Raw genomic sequence first — 12,630 nt, 5'->3', positions numbered from 1 at the left:
TGCGCCAGATTATGAAATCAAAGGACAAATCCTACACATGGTAACTAATCAATGCCAATATAGTGGTACGCCAAAAGAAGATCCAAACGAAAATCTTTGAACCTTTAATATGATTTGTACGCTATTTAAAATCAGAGAAGTTGAGGATGAACAGATCTATCTCATGTTATTTCCCTGGACTTTAAAGGGAGAAGCCAAAGATTGGTTAGAATCGTTAACTGAAGGAGCGATTGACACATGGGATGTTTTAGTTGAGAAATTTCTTAAAAGATTTTTTCCAGCATCTAAAGCCGTAAGACTTCAAGGAGAAATTGTTACGTTCGCGCAAAATCCAAATGAAATATTATGTGAGGCGTGGACAAGATTCGGAAAGTTGTTGAGAGGATGTCCTCATCACGGTTTAGACACTTATCAAATAGTACAAATATTCTACTAAGGTGTCGACGTTGCTATACGAAAAGACATCGACACAGCAGCTGGTGGTTCCATTATGAAGAAAACCGCAACCGAAGCTCACAAAATCACTGATAACACAGGATCCCACTCGCATGAGTGGCACCAGGAAAAAGATATTTTTCGTTCATCTAAAGCGGCTAGAGCCGATTCTAGCTATGACTTTGATTCCGTTTCCGTAAAAATAGATGCTTTCGAGAGACGAATGAAAAAGATGACTAAAGATATTCACGCAATACGAATCAGTTGTGAGCAATGTGGTGGACCACACTTAACGAAAGATTGTCACATTGAGCAAACGATGGAACAACGTGAGAATGTTTCCTACATGAACCAAAGGCCGGGAAATAATTATCAAAATAATTATCAACCGCCAAGGCCAAACTTTAATCGAAATCAAAACATTCTTTACAATCCAAATGGACCCAACAATAACTCGTACAACCAACAAGGTCCGAATAACCAACCAACTCAAAACAACACTTTCAATCAACAAAGACCTGGCTTGTATAAACCACCACAACAAACCGAAGAGAAAAAGCTAAATCTGGAAGAAATGATGGCAAAGCTAATGGAATCTCAAACACAATTTATTACATCTCAAACCCAAACGAATGAGAGGTTTGATCAGTCATTAAGAACTCAACAAGCTTCCATTTTGAATCTAAAAAAACACGTAGGTACTCTTGTTAGCATGATGAGTGAGAGGGAACAAGGAAAGCTACCGAGTAATACTGAAGTAAATCCTCGGAATGAGAATGTTAATATGGTGTCAACAAATTCTGAAAAACCAGCATCAGAAGATGGGAATGTTTTAGATGTGAGTAACAATGAAGAAGTTACACCACCACCACCCTAGTATGTAAAGCCAGTGGTGGCACCATACAGACCACCCATCCCGTTTCCAAGAAAAGGAGTTGAGTATGAGCAAGTGATAAGTAATAAAGTTTGTGATACCTCTGAAAAGAAGAAGAAGAATAAGAAAGTGCAAGAAACAAAAACCTTAAAGATAAACCCGGTGAAGACAGTTCCACCAAAACTTCCACCCAGGTTGGGTGATCCGCTTGAATTTATTGTTCCTTGTCTACTTAGTGATTGTGTCATGTATGATGCACTAGCAGATTTAGGTGCGAATGTGAGTATTATGCCTCTTTCATTATATAAGAGATTAGGAGTAGGTGAGTTAATTCCAACGGAAATGAATGTTCGACTCTTTGATTAAACCATTAGGCACCCAGTTGGAATTGCTGATAACCTACCCGTTCAAGTAGGTAATTTAACCTTTCTAGTCGAATTTATTGTCATTGACATAGAAGAGGACTCAAACATTCCTCTAATTTTAGGTCGACCATTCTTAGCGTCCACCGAGGAGTTATTTGATGTAAGAGAGGGTAGAATGACACTCAGTAATGGTGAAAAATCTATCACCTTTGTGATTCGAAAGTCTAAATCTCCACCAACCAAAACCGTTGAACCAATAAAAATGATTGATAAGAACCATATTGTTTTACCAACTCCAACGGTAGTGTTTAGCAATAATAAAACGCCTAAGTGTGGGGAAGATGAAGTAACACCTAATGATGACTTGATAACAAAGAACCCCGTTGTTGATACGAAATTAAATGACCCCGTTATTAACAGTTCAATGAAGAAACTTATTAAACGGATTCGCTATGCTAGAACCAAGGGGAACTTTAAGTTATGTAACCAGTTAGTATCCAATCAATCGCCTAAATAAAAGGCGAAACTAGTTGAATTTGTGGATATTACACAGGAATCCAACCAATGGTTTAAAGCAAAAGTCACAGATATGCAAGTTGATTATGGTCCAAGAGAAATTAACGATGAAGTTAATCATAATTTCGAAACCACAGCTATCTAAGTGTGGGGAGATTCAAATGTTCTAAAAATAAAATGCTGTCTAGAGTTAGTTGTTCTGTTCTCGTGTAGTTCCGAGAATGGAATTCGAGTGGTCTTTTCCACTAGCAGACACTAAAGAACTAGTTTTCTCCCCTCATTCTGAATTTTTTTGTTTTATAGGTTTTATATTAAATTAATATGCATTTTTAAATTTAAGTTTTGTGTGAATTTAAAAATAAAATTTACTTTATTTCATTAAGTTTAAAAAATGATTTCTAAAATTCGTCGTAAGTTAAAGACTAGGTCATGAAACCGAAATTGCTTTACCCGAGGGCGGGGCGAAAAATTTTATTATCATTATTTTAATATTATTGATCTAAGTATGCCAAAAAAATTAAAAAAACCTGAAAATCTTTGCTTATTAAAACACTCGCTTTAAAACGACAATTTTTAATTATTCATTTAAATTGTTTTAATAAATTAAGGTTTTATAAAAAAATAATAAATAAATAAATAAATTAATTATTATGTATATATATGTTTGTATTTTATGTTATATACAAAAGCGAGTAAAACATCGCACTTTCAAAGACTGACATTAAGTTCAGTAAAAGCTACTAATTTTGACGACAAGACGCAAACTATCAAATGTGATATAACAACTGCAGGAATGAACAAATGATGTGCACCATTTATCATTCAAACAAAGAACAATATATTTGTAAACTTTGGTAAATCTTAATCATCTTTTTACACTAATCACCCTCAATAATTTAAATTGTTACTGATTTCTTACAAATGAGGACATTGCAAGATCTTAAGTGTGGGAAGAGATTAAATTCTTTCGGGTTTTAAACATTTGACTTATAAATTTGGTTTAATAGCCACCGTTAAATTTTACTAGTAACGCAGTAGTTGTATTAGAATCTAGTGCTCTCTGATAATAAAGAACAACCCTAGTCATATATACTGACTACCCACTTATAGTAAAATTTTTAAAAATTTTCAACTAAATGAACTCAAAATCATGTTTATACATATTTATGAACGATAAAACTATGTATTAACACCGAAATTATTGTTACCTCAGAAAGGATATAAATTGAGAAACAACCCAAAACGCTTGAATTCATTTAAATGGAATAGAAGAGAATAAAAAGGCAAAGAAAGAAATATAAAAGCCAAGTGTTGGAAAAATTTACCAAGTTATTTAAATCACATATCACATATTTTTGTACAAATAATGGAAGGTACTTTTGTTTTGGATGATTTTAATCAGTTTTACCCGATTTCTTATAATATATTTGAAAGAAATGTGCCACTTGATTTAAAAGGAAGTAAAGTCTTCCGGAAAAAAGAAATGAAGGAAGTAAAGTCTTCCGAAAAAGAAACGCGCTTTCTGATTTAGGTCAGGAAGTTGTCGTTCAGACCAGCTATAGGTTGACGAAAAATCTAGAAAAGTCATCTCTAAAATCAGCAGGAAATCCACGGACCTCAGCATCAAACAGGGTCGCCATGTGATCAGACTTATCCTAACCATGAGAGGATCTGTCTCGTAAAATGGGGAGGGCGCCGTGCAAATTAGCTTGATAAGACTAATGAACCAGACCCCCAGAAAGGATAATCTACTTAAAAGATTAAAAATCAGCATTTAAGCCTGATATTACTCAATCCTTGATATTGACCTTAAAGATTGAGAATTCAAACTCATGGAATTCGATGATATCTAAACTCGAGCTTGAACGAGAAAATATTTTGATCAAAATTAAAACCGATTTGTTTTCTGAAAACCTATTTTCAATGCGTTCATTACCATTGAACGTAAAATCCTAGGAATTCACCTGGAATTCATTAGGTCACCTGAACCAAATCGGGTGTCAACCGTAAGAACGGTGGTTGCATAGCATGGTCGAAGACAGGACCTTGTGCCAGACCGAAAAATTATAGGGTGATCTTTACTATTTCTCCTACAAAGGATAGTAATTGCATCTGACACGTTGTAGACCATGATTATCTGCATGTCATTAGACATCTCCTTAACAGTTGCTTGTTCAACGCTTTCCTTTACAACCGGACGATAGTTTACCGAAAGTTAATATACGGAACAAGTATACTGGATGTGTTGCTTTCCTAATTCAAGGTTAGCAAATGGGTGACACAAAACCGCAAGTTTTGAGCTAAAATTTTAAAATATGAAACTCACACAACCCACAAAAATATTTTACAAACACCTGTGAAGGGTTATTCCGGAAAACTTATCTAGGGTAAAAGCTAGAATGAATTTTCAAAAGATCAAGTGTTTTCATAAAGATCTAATTTCCTTAAAGGATCTAAATTTTCATAGTTATATGGGACTGTAAACCACATCATTACTATCATTGTTTATACCACCGTATCAAAATCACTGATGTATAAAGTGTGAGAATAAAAAAAAGTGATTCGAGTGAAGTGTGATTTTATTTCAAGTTCTGTATTGCTTGAGGACAAGCAACGTTCAAGTGTGGGGATATTTGATAGCGCTCCAAATGAACATATATTTAGTCGCAATATTATCCCAATATGTAAAGTTTTTAGTTGCAATTGTTCTATTTTTAAGTTGTAATCGTTTAAATAAATAAGTGCGAAGACAAAAAAAGAAAACAACGATTTGAAGACGCAAATGACCAAAAAGCTCAAATGTACAAGATACAATCCAAGTGGTTCCATTTATTGATAAGAAACGTCTAAAAATTACAAGAGTACAAGTCGCGGAACGCAAAGTACAAGATATCTACGCGTACGAAAAGACGTTCGCAAATCCGGAACCGAGACATAAACCGAGTATCAACGTACGAGTCAACGGAGCTAAAATTACAAGTCAACTATGCACAAGAATATAATATAATATATATATAATTACATAATATTATATATATATATATATATATATATATATATATATATATATATATATATATATGTATATATATATATATATATATTATAAAAATCAGCAGCCCACATTTAAAATTCAATGAATGAGCTGGATTCCTGACCTCCGCAATCGCGGAGCCCTTAGCCTATAAACCATCGTAATCGCGGAGCCACCCTGGATCAAGTTGCCTATAAAAGCGAGCTTCTGCTCGACGTAAAACACACATCTTTTTCTTTTCTGTTTCTCTGATTCTCAATCTATATATTTATATTTATATTATAATTTTAATTTTAATTTAAGTTAATAATAATAAGGTTAGTGTAAGAAATGTCTTACGGGTTTTAAATTCGGAACTCTGTCCGTGTAACGCTACGAGATAAATAATCACTGTAAGCTATGTTCTTCCTTTTTAAATTAATGTCTCGTAACTAAGTTATTATTATGCTTATTTGAGCCGAAGTAATCGTGATGTTGGACTAAATATTAAGACGGGGTTATTGAATTTTGTACCATAATTCGGGTTTGAACAAAAGACCGACACTTGTGGACATTGGACTATGAACTATTAATAGATGGGGGGTATTGTCTAATCGAATGACAACTCATTGGAATCTGTCGAACCTATCTTCAAATTAGTTAATCTAATAATTATTAAATGATTATGCATGTCCTATTTAGTGACGTTTATACGACATCTTTTACGATCATTTATTAATTATTTGGGTTGGGTAATTGATTATTCAAACTGATCAAGTGGGTAAATTAATGTTCATATCTTATTAAAACAGAGGTGGATTACATACAAGGGTAATTGGTGTAATTGTTAACAAAGTATTAAAACCTTGGATTACACGCAGTTGATAACCTGGTGTAATTATTAACAAAGTATTAAAACCTTGTTACAGTTTAAAACCCTAATTAGTTGGAATATTTGACTTCGGGAATAAGGTTAATTTGTCGAGCATTTTATAATTATGACCGATGAACTATTATGGACAAAAACCAGATAGGTTTCAAATAAATCCAGGACAAAGGACAATTAACCCAGAGTAATGAATTAAAATCAAAACGTCAAACATCATGATTACGGAAGTTTAAATAAGCATAATACTTTTATTTCATATTTCATCGTACCTTTATTTACTGTCATTTTAATTACTGCAATTTACTTTATCGTAATTTAAATTCTATCATTTATATTATCGTCATTTATCTTTACGCTTAAAATATAAAATCGACAATCCGGTCATTAAACGGTAAAAACCACCTTTTATATAATAGTATTATATATAATTATATATTTTATATATAAATATATTTGTTAAAAATATAGTATGTAATCACTAGCTCCCTGTGGAACGAACCGGACTTACTAAAAACTACACTACTCTACTATTAGGTACACTGCCTATAGTGTTATAGCAGAGTTTAGGTATATCCCATCTGTAAATTAAATAAAACTTGTATAGTTTGTATCATATTTCGTATTAAAATAATAGTATATTTCATACACCTCCGCTGCACACATCAGGATGGGTGACCTACTGGAAAAGTGCTCCACAGACAATATCATGCTACGAGGAACGTGTTACCTGGGATGTTATAGATGGTATCAGAGCCAGGCCCCGGACCAAACGTGCACAGCGAGGACGTTATGTCCCATTAGGGGGAGGATTGTAACATCCGTATTACATCCGTCCCACATCGGTTGGAGAGGGGAACGAAGCATGCCTTATAAGGGTGTGGAGACCTTTCCTAGCATGACGCGTTTTGGGACCACAAGCGCAGCAGATCCCATGAGAACTCTGCAGTTAAGCGTGCTCAGGTGAGAGCACTACCAGGATGGGTGACCTACTGGGAAAGTGCTCGTCGTGTTTGGTCGCCAAGAAAAATCTGTGCGCCTACGGGCAAAGCGGACTATATCATGCTACGGGGAACGTGTTACCTGGGATGTTACATAATTTATTCCTGCATAATGTTACTGATGGATATAGAAAATATATATTATATACAAGTATTGTATGGTACTTGTGATTATGATTATATGCATTTTAATGGTTTTTTACAAGGGTTTGTTTCGATCAGTGGGTTAATAAAAGAAAAGGTACCATTTTATAAAAATGGTAATGGTAATTGTTGGGTAACCGTTATTAATTGGAAAAGGTACCTTTATTTTGATTGAAAATAAAAGGTGTCATTCTTTTAAATGAGAAGGTACCATTATTTTGATTGAAATCGTAAATCAGTTTACTTTATTTTTATAGAAACCATGGGTTTGTTGGGATTTAAATCCAAAAGTGCGGTTGATGATTATTTACTTATGTTCATATCAACACAGTTTAGTTTCGTGGTTTGTTGAAATTTTAATGAAGGCAATGAAATGTCCCGTTCATATTGATTATAAACATTCCATATTAATTGATTTCGTTGCGAGGTTTTGACCTCTATATGAGACATTTTTCAAAGACTGCATTCATTTTTAAAACAAACCATAACCTTTATTTTATCGACAAGGTTAAAAGGACACCACCTAGATTATCCAGAAATGATAATCTAAAAATATCACACTTACACACTACCAATACATATTGGTTTACAATATTAATATGTTACAACAAAGTAAATCTCGAATGCAGTTTTAAACAATATTATACAAGCATGCTGACACCAAATCTTGTCCATATTTTAGCTTGCAACAGCGGAAGCTCTTAATAATCACCTGAGAATAAACATGCTTTAAACGTCAACAAAAATGTTAGTGAGTTATAGGTTTAACCTATATATATCAAATCGTATTAATAATAGACCACAAGATTTCATCTTTCAATAATATACAATCTGTATAAAATCATTTTTATGGTGAACACCTGGTAACCGACATTAACAAGATGCATATAGAATATCCCCATCATTCTGGGACACCCATCGGACATGATAAACTCGAAGTACTAAAGCATTCCAAATTCCAGAATGGGGGTTGTTAGTTCCCGTAGATCTACCTTTAGGATTCGCGTCAATTAGGGGCCAGTTCCCTAATTCTTAGGCTACCAAGCTAAAAGGGGTATATTCGATTTCGATCATTCAACCATAAAATGTAGTTTCACGTACTTGTGTCTATTTTGTAAAACATTTATAAAACTGCATGTATTCTCATCCCAAAAATATTAGATTTTAAAAGTGGGACTATAACTCACTTTCACAGATTTTTACTTCGTCGGGAAGTAAGACTTGGCCACTGGTCGATTCACGAACCTATAACAAATATGTACATATATATCAAAGTATGTTCAAAATAATTTATAACATTTTTAATACGTTTTAATGTTTTCAGTTTATTAAGTCAGTTGTCCTCGTTAGTAACCTACAACTAGTTGTCCACAGTTAGATGTACAGAAATAAATCGATATATATTTTCTTGAATCAATCCACGATCCAGTGTATACACGTCTCAGGCTAGATCACAACTCAAAGTATATACATTGTTGGAATCAACCTCAACCATGTATAGCTAACTCAAACATTACTGCATATAGAGTGTCTATGGTTGTTCCAAATAATATATATACATGGGTCGATATGATATGTCAAAACATTTGCAGACGTGTCTATGGTATCCCAAGATTACATAATATATTAGAATATATGTATAATACAATATAAGTTAGCTAGGATATGATTAATATAGATTTGTTACCAATTTTCACGTAGCTACAACAAGCAAAAATATTCAATATTGTTTTACCCATAACTTCTTCGTTTTAAATCCGTTTTGAGTGATTCAAGTTGCTATGGTTTCATATTGAACTTAAGTTTATGAATCTAAACAGAAAAATTATAAGTTTATAGTCAGAAATACAGGTTACAATTCAATATTATAAGAGGTAGTCATTTCAGTCGAAAGAACGACGTCTTGATGACCATTTTGAAAAACATACTTCCACTTTGAGTTTAACAATGATTTTTGGATATAGTTTCATGTTCATAAGAAAAATCATTTTCCCAGAAGAACAACTTTTAAATCAAAGTTTATCATAGTTTTTAATTAACTAACCCAAAACAGCCCGCGGTGTTACTACGACGGCGTATATTCGGTTTTACGGTGTTTTTCGTGTTTTCAGGTTTTAAATCATTAAGTTAGCATATCATATAGATATAGAACATGTGTCTAGTTGATTTTAAAAGTAAAGTTAGAAGGATTAACTTTTGTTTGCGAACAAGTTTAGAATTAACTAAACTATATTCTAGTGATTACAAGTTTAAACCTTCGAATAAGATAGTTTTATATATATGATTTGAATGATGTTATGAACATCATTACTACCTCAAGTTTTGTGGATAAACCTAATGAAAATGAGAAAAATAGATCTAGCTTCAAAGGATCCTTGGATGGCTTGAAAGTTCTTGAAGCAAAATCATGACACGAAAACAAGTTCAAGTAAGATTTCCACTCGAAATAAGATTGTTATAGTTATAGAAATTGAATCATAGTTTGAGTATGAGTATTACCTTGAATTAGAAAGATATCTTACTGTAAATAAGAAAGATTTCTTGAGGTTGGATGATTACTTGAAATGGATTTGCAAGATTTAAAGTAAGCTAGTAAACTTGAAAGTGTTCTTGAAGTTTTCTTGAGTAGTTGTTTTGTATGTTGATCTAGCTTAACTAGATTGAACTAGGTTGAGCTAGATTATGAAGAAAAAGATGAAGAACACTTAGAACAATGGAAGAACACTTAAGAGAGTTTAGTTTGATGCATAAAAATTGAAAAATGAAAGTGTTTATGGTGATGATTGAAAATGTGATGTAGGTACTCCATATAAAGTCACATTAGTTTATAATTTTGTGTAATCATTCATGCTAGTTGCCAAATGATAGTTCTTAAATGGTTAGGTGACTCACATGGGCTGCTAAGAGCTAATCATTGGAGTGTATATACTAATAGTACATACATCTAGGAGTTGTGTATTGTACGAGTACGAATACGGGTGCATACGAGTAGAAATGTTGATGGAAACAAATGGGAATGTAACTGTGAGCATTTTTGCTAAGTAGAAGTACTTTGATATGTGTCTTTAAGTCTTTCAAAAGTGTACTAATACATATTAATACAATACATGTATTTACATTATAACTGAGTCGTTAAGTCACCGTTAGTCGTTATATGTAAGTGTTGTTTTGAAACCTTTAAGTTAACGATCTTGTTAAATGTAACTAATCTATTGTTATTATACTTAAATGGGATGTTAAATTGTTATGTTAACATAATAACATGATGTAAAAATATATCTTAACATCATATATATATGTTAAAATACTATTACAACGATAATCGTTACATATATATATTGTTTCGAAACTCTTAAGTTAGCAGTCTTGTTTTTACATATGTAATTCATTATTAACACACTTAATGATCTTCTTAATTAACATTTTATCATGTTAAACATAGTGTATCAATATCTTAATATGATTCATATGTATTTAGTAAGACGTTGTTATAACGATAATCGTCGTATATATCGTTTCGTGTTTCTTAACTTAGTAATCTCATTTTTGTGTATATAACTCATTGTTAATATACCTAATGATATACTTACATATCATATATCATGTATATATATATATATATATATATATATATATATATATATATATCCATATATATATATCATCATGTCGGTTTTACAAGTTTTAACATTCGTGAATCGCCTGTCAACTTGGATGGTCAAATGTCTACATGAAACCTATTTCAATTAATCAAGTCTTAACAAGTTTGATTGCTTAATATGTTGAAAACACTTAATCATGTAAATAACAATTTCATTTAATATATATACACATGAAAAAGTTCGGGTCACTACAGGCAATAGTGATTACATTGAAACATAAGTCACACATTTATGTTGACTTCTATTATATGTGTATAATATGCATGTATCATGTATGGATACATGTAGTGTCAATAAAGGAAGGTTTTAAATCATATTCTTTGAATATTGACATAGAAACCCCCTATTATTCACAATTGTGATTGTTGGTAAGACAATGGATTAATTGATGACAATTGTTATGCTATTTAACAGGTGGTAATAATCTGTTGGAAAAGTTACAAGACAACTTTGTATGGTTGTGAAGTGACTGCTTTGTTACTAAATAAAATGATCATGAAATCTTTATTTATTGGTGAAGGATGTCCATAAACCATTTGATGGTCTATCAAATTGGTACAAGTTAGTGAAACTAATACGTTTTAATATGGAATGGGATTAGATGTTGCTTATTTGTTTCAAACACCGGTTTGCTTTGAAAATTGTGGTATGACGTATGATATTACATCAAGTGGCCAATATAGCATGGTGTTAGAAAGAGCAAGCATGATCTAGTGAAATTTATTGTGATGGGACTTTAGTACTAACATACTTGTAAAAGTCAACCATGGACTATGGTTTAATTCACAATTTGAATCCTTAAGGCATATTAAATTATTTTGAGTTTACTATTGATCAAGAGGATTATACATCTACAAGTTGTTGAATTTTACACTTGGTATAGATGAGGTATCTTGAATCAAAAGGTTGATGTTGAGATTATTGAAATTATAAACTTATTGTCATTGACTCTTGGTTTTAAGAAGTGGATTGACTAAGGGATGTTTATAATTATGATCTTACCATCTAATGTAATGGCGACAATTATGTACATAAGGATAATGGGGATACATTATCAAGGTGTATAAATTATATGTTTACATTGATGACTTGTGAAAAGTGGACATGTGCAAGGACTAATCAATCAATTGTCTTGAGTACTCACAAGGTTCTTATGGTATAATAAGAACTTAGTAAATCCTTGGTTTAAAGGATTTCAAAAGAATGGAAATTGATCGAAGTCATAATGAATAAGATTAAAGTTCATGGTGATCCCTAGTTATGGGATGTGATGTGATGTGACCAAGACATGTATTTGAACAAGTGAAAGTCTAGACGCTTGTGCCTTAGACAAATTATGTTTCGTGAGGTTTATCACGAATGAAGTGATGTATGTGGATTTTGTTGGGTCACAACAAAATTTGACTAAATCATTTGATAAAAGCATTAGCCGGTAGTGCGCACACGTTGGCTAATGTTGTGGGATTGAAGTTCATTTAGATCTTCCATAGTGGGATACCCAATTCCCTTCTAGTATAACGCTAGGAGCTTGAATTTAATGAGAAAAGCATACTATCTGAAGATTGGAACACATTTAATATATGATCCCAAAGCATGTGTTCGGACCCGTGAGATAAAGAAGGTTGAAGTTAAATACTTCTTAATAGTTGTCTTGAAAAATTGCATCGCGGGAGCAAGATTAAAAGAAACTACCTATGTGAACATAAGGTTAAGCCGCTTCAAGAAAGCTTGAGA

General features: G+C 32.5%; 1 non-coding gene across 1 annotated transcript; it reads right to left on the bottom strand.

Moving 5' to 3' along the window:
• Window positions 1–295: 295 nt before the first annotated feature.
• On the bottom strand, window positions 296–402 carry LOC139846058 (small nucleolar RNA R71). Its single transcript, XR_011758804.1, has one exon. It is a non-coding gene; the product is annotated as a small nucleolar RNA R71 (small nucleolar RNA).
• Between the last annotated feature and the right edge of the window lie 12,228 nt (window positions 403–12,630).

This window comes from Rutidosis leptorrhynchoides, chromosome 4, assembly GCF_046630445.1.
Source record: "Rutidosis leptorrhynchoides isolate AG116_Rl617_1_P2 chromosome 4, CSIRO_AGI_Rlap_v1, whole genome shotgun sequence".
In the NCBI taxonomy this organism is placed as follows: Eukaryota; Viridiplantae; Streptophyta; class Magnoliopsida; order Asterales; family Asteraceae; genus Rutidosis; species Rutidosis leptorrhynchoides.
This window is presented reverse-complemented; position numbering and strand designations above follow the sequence as displayed.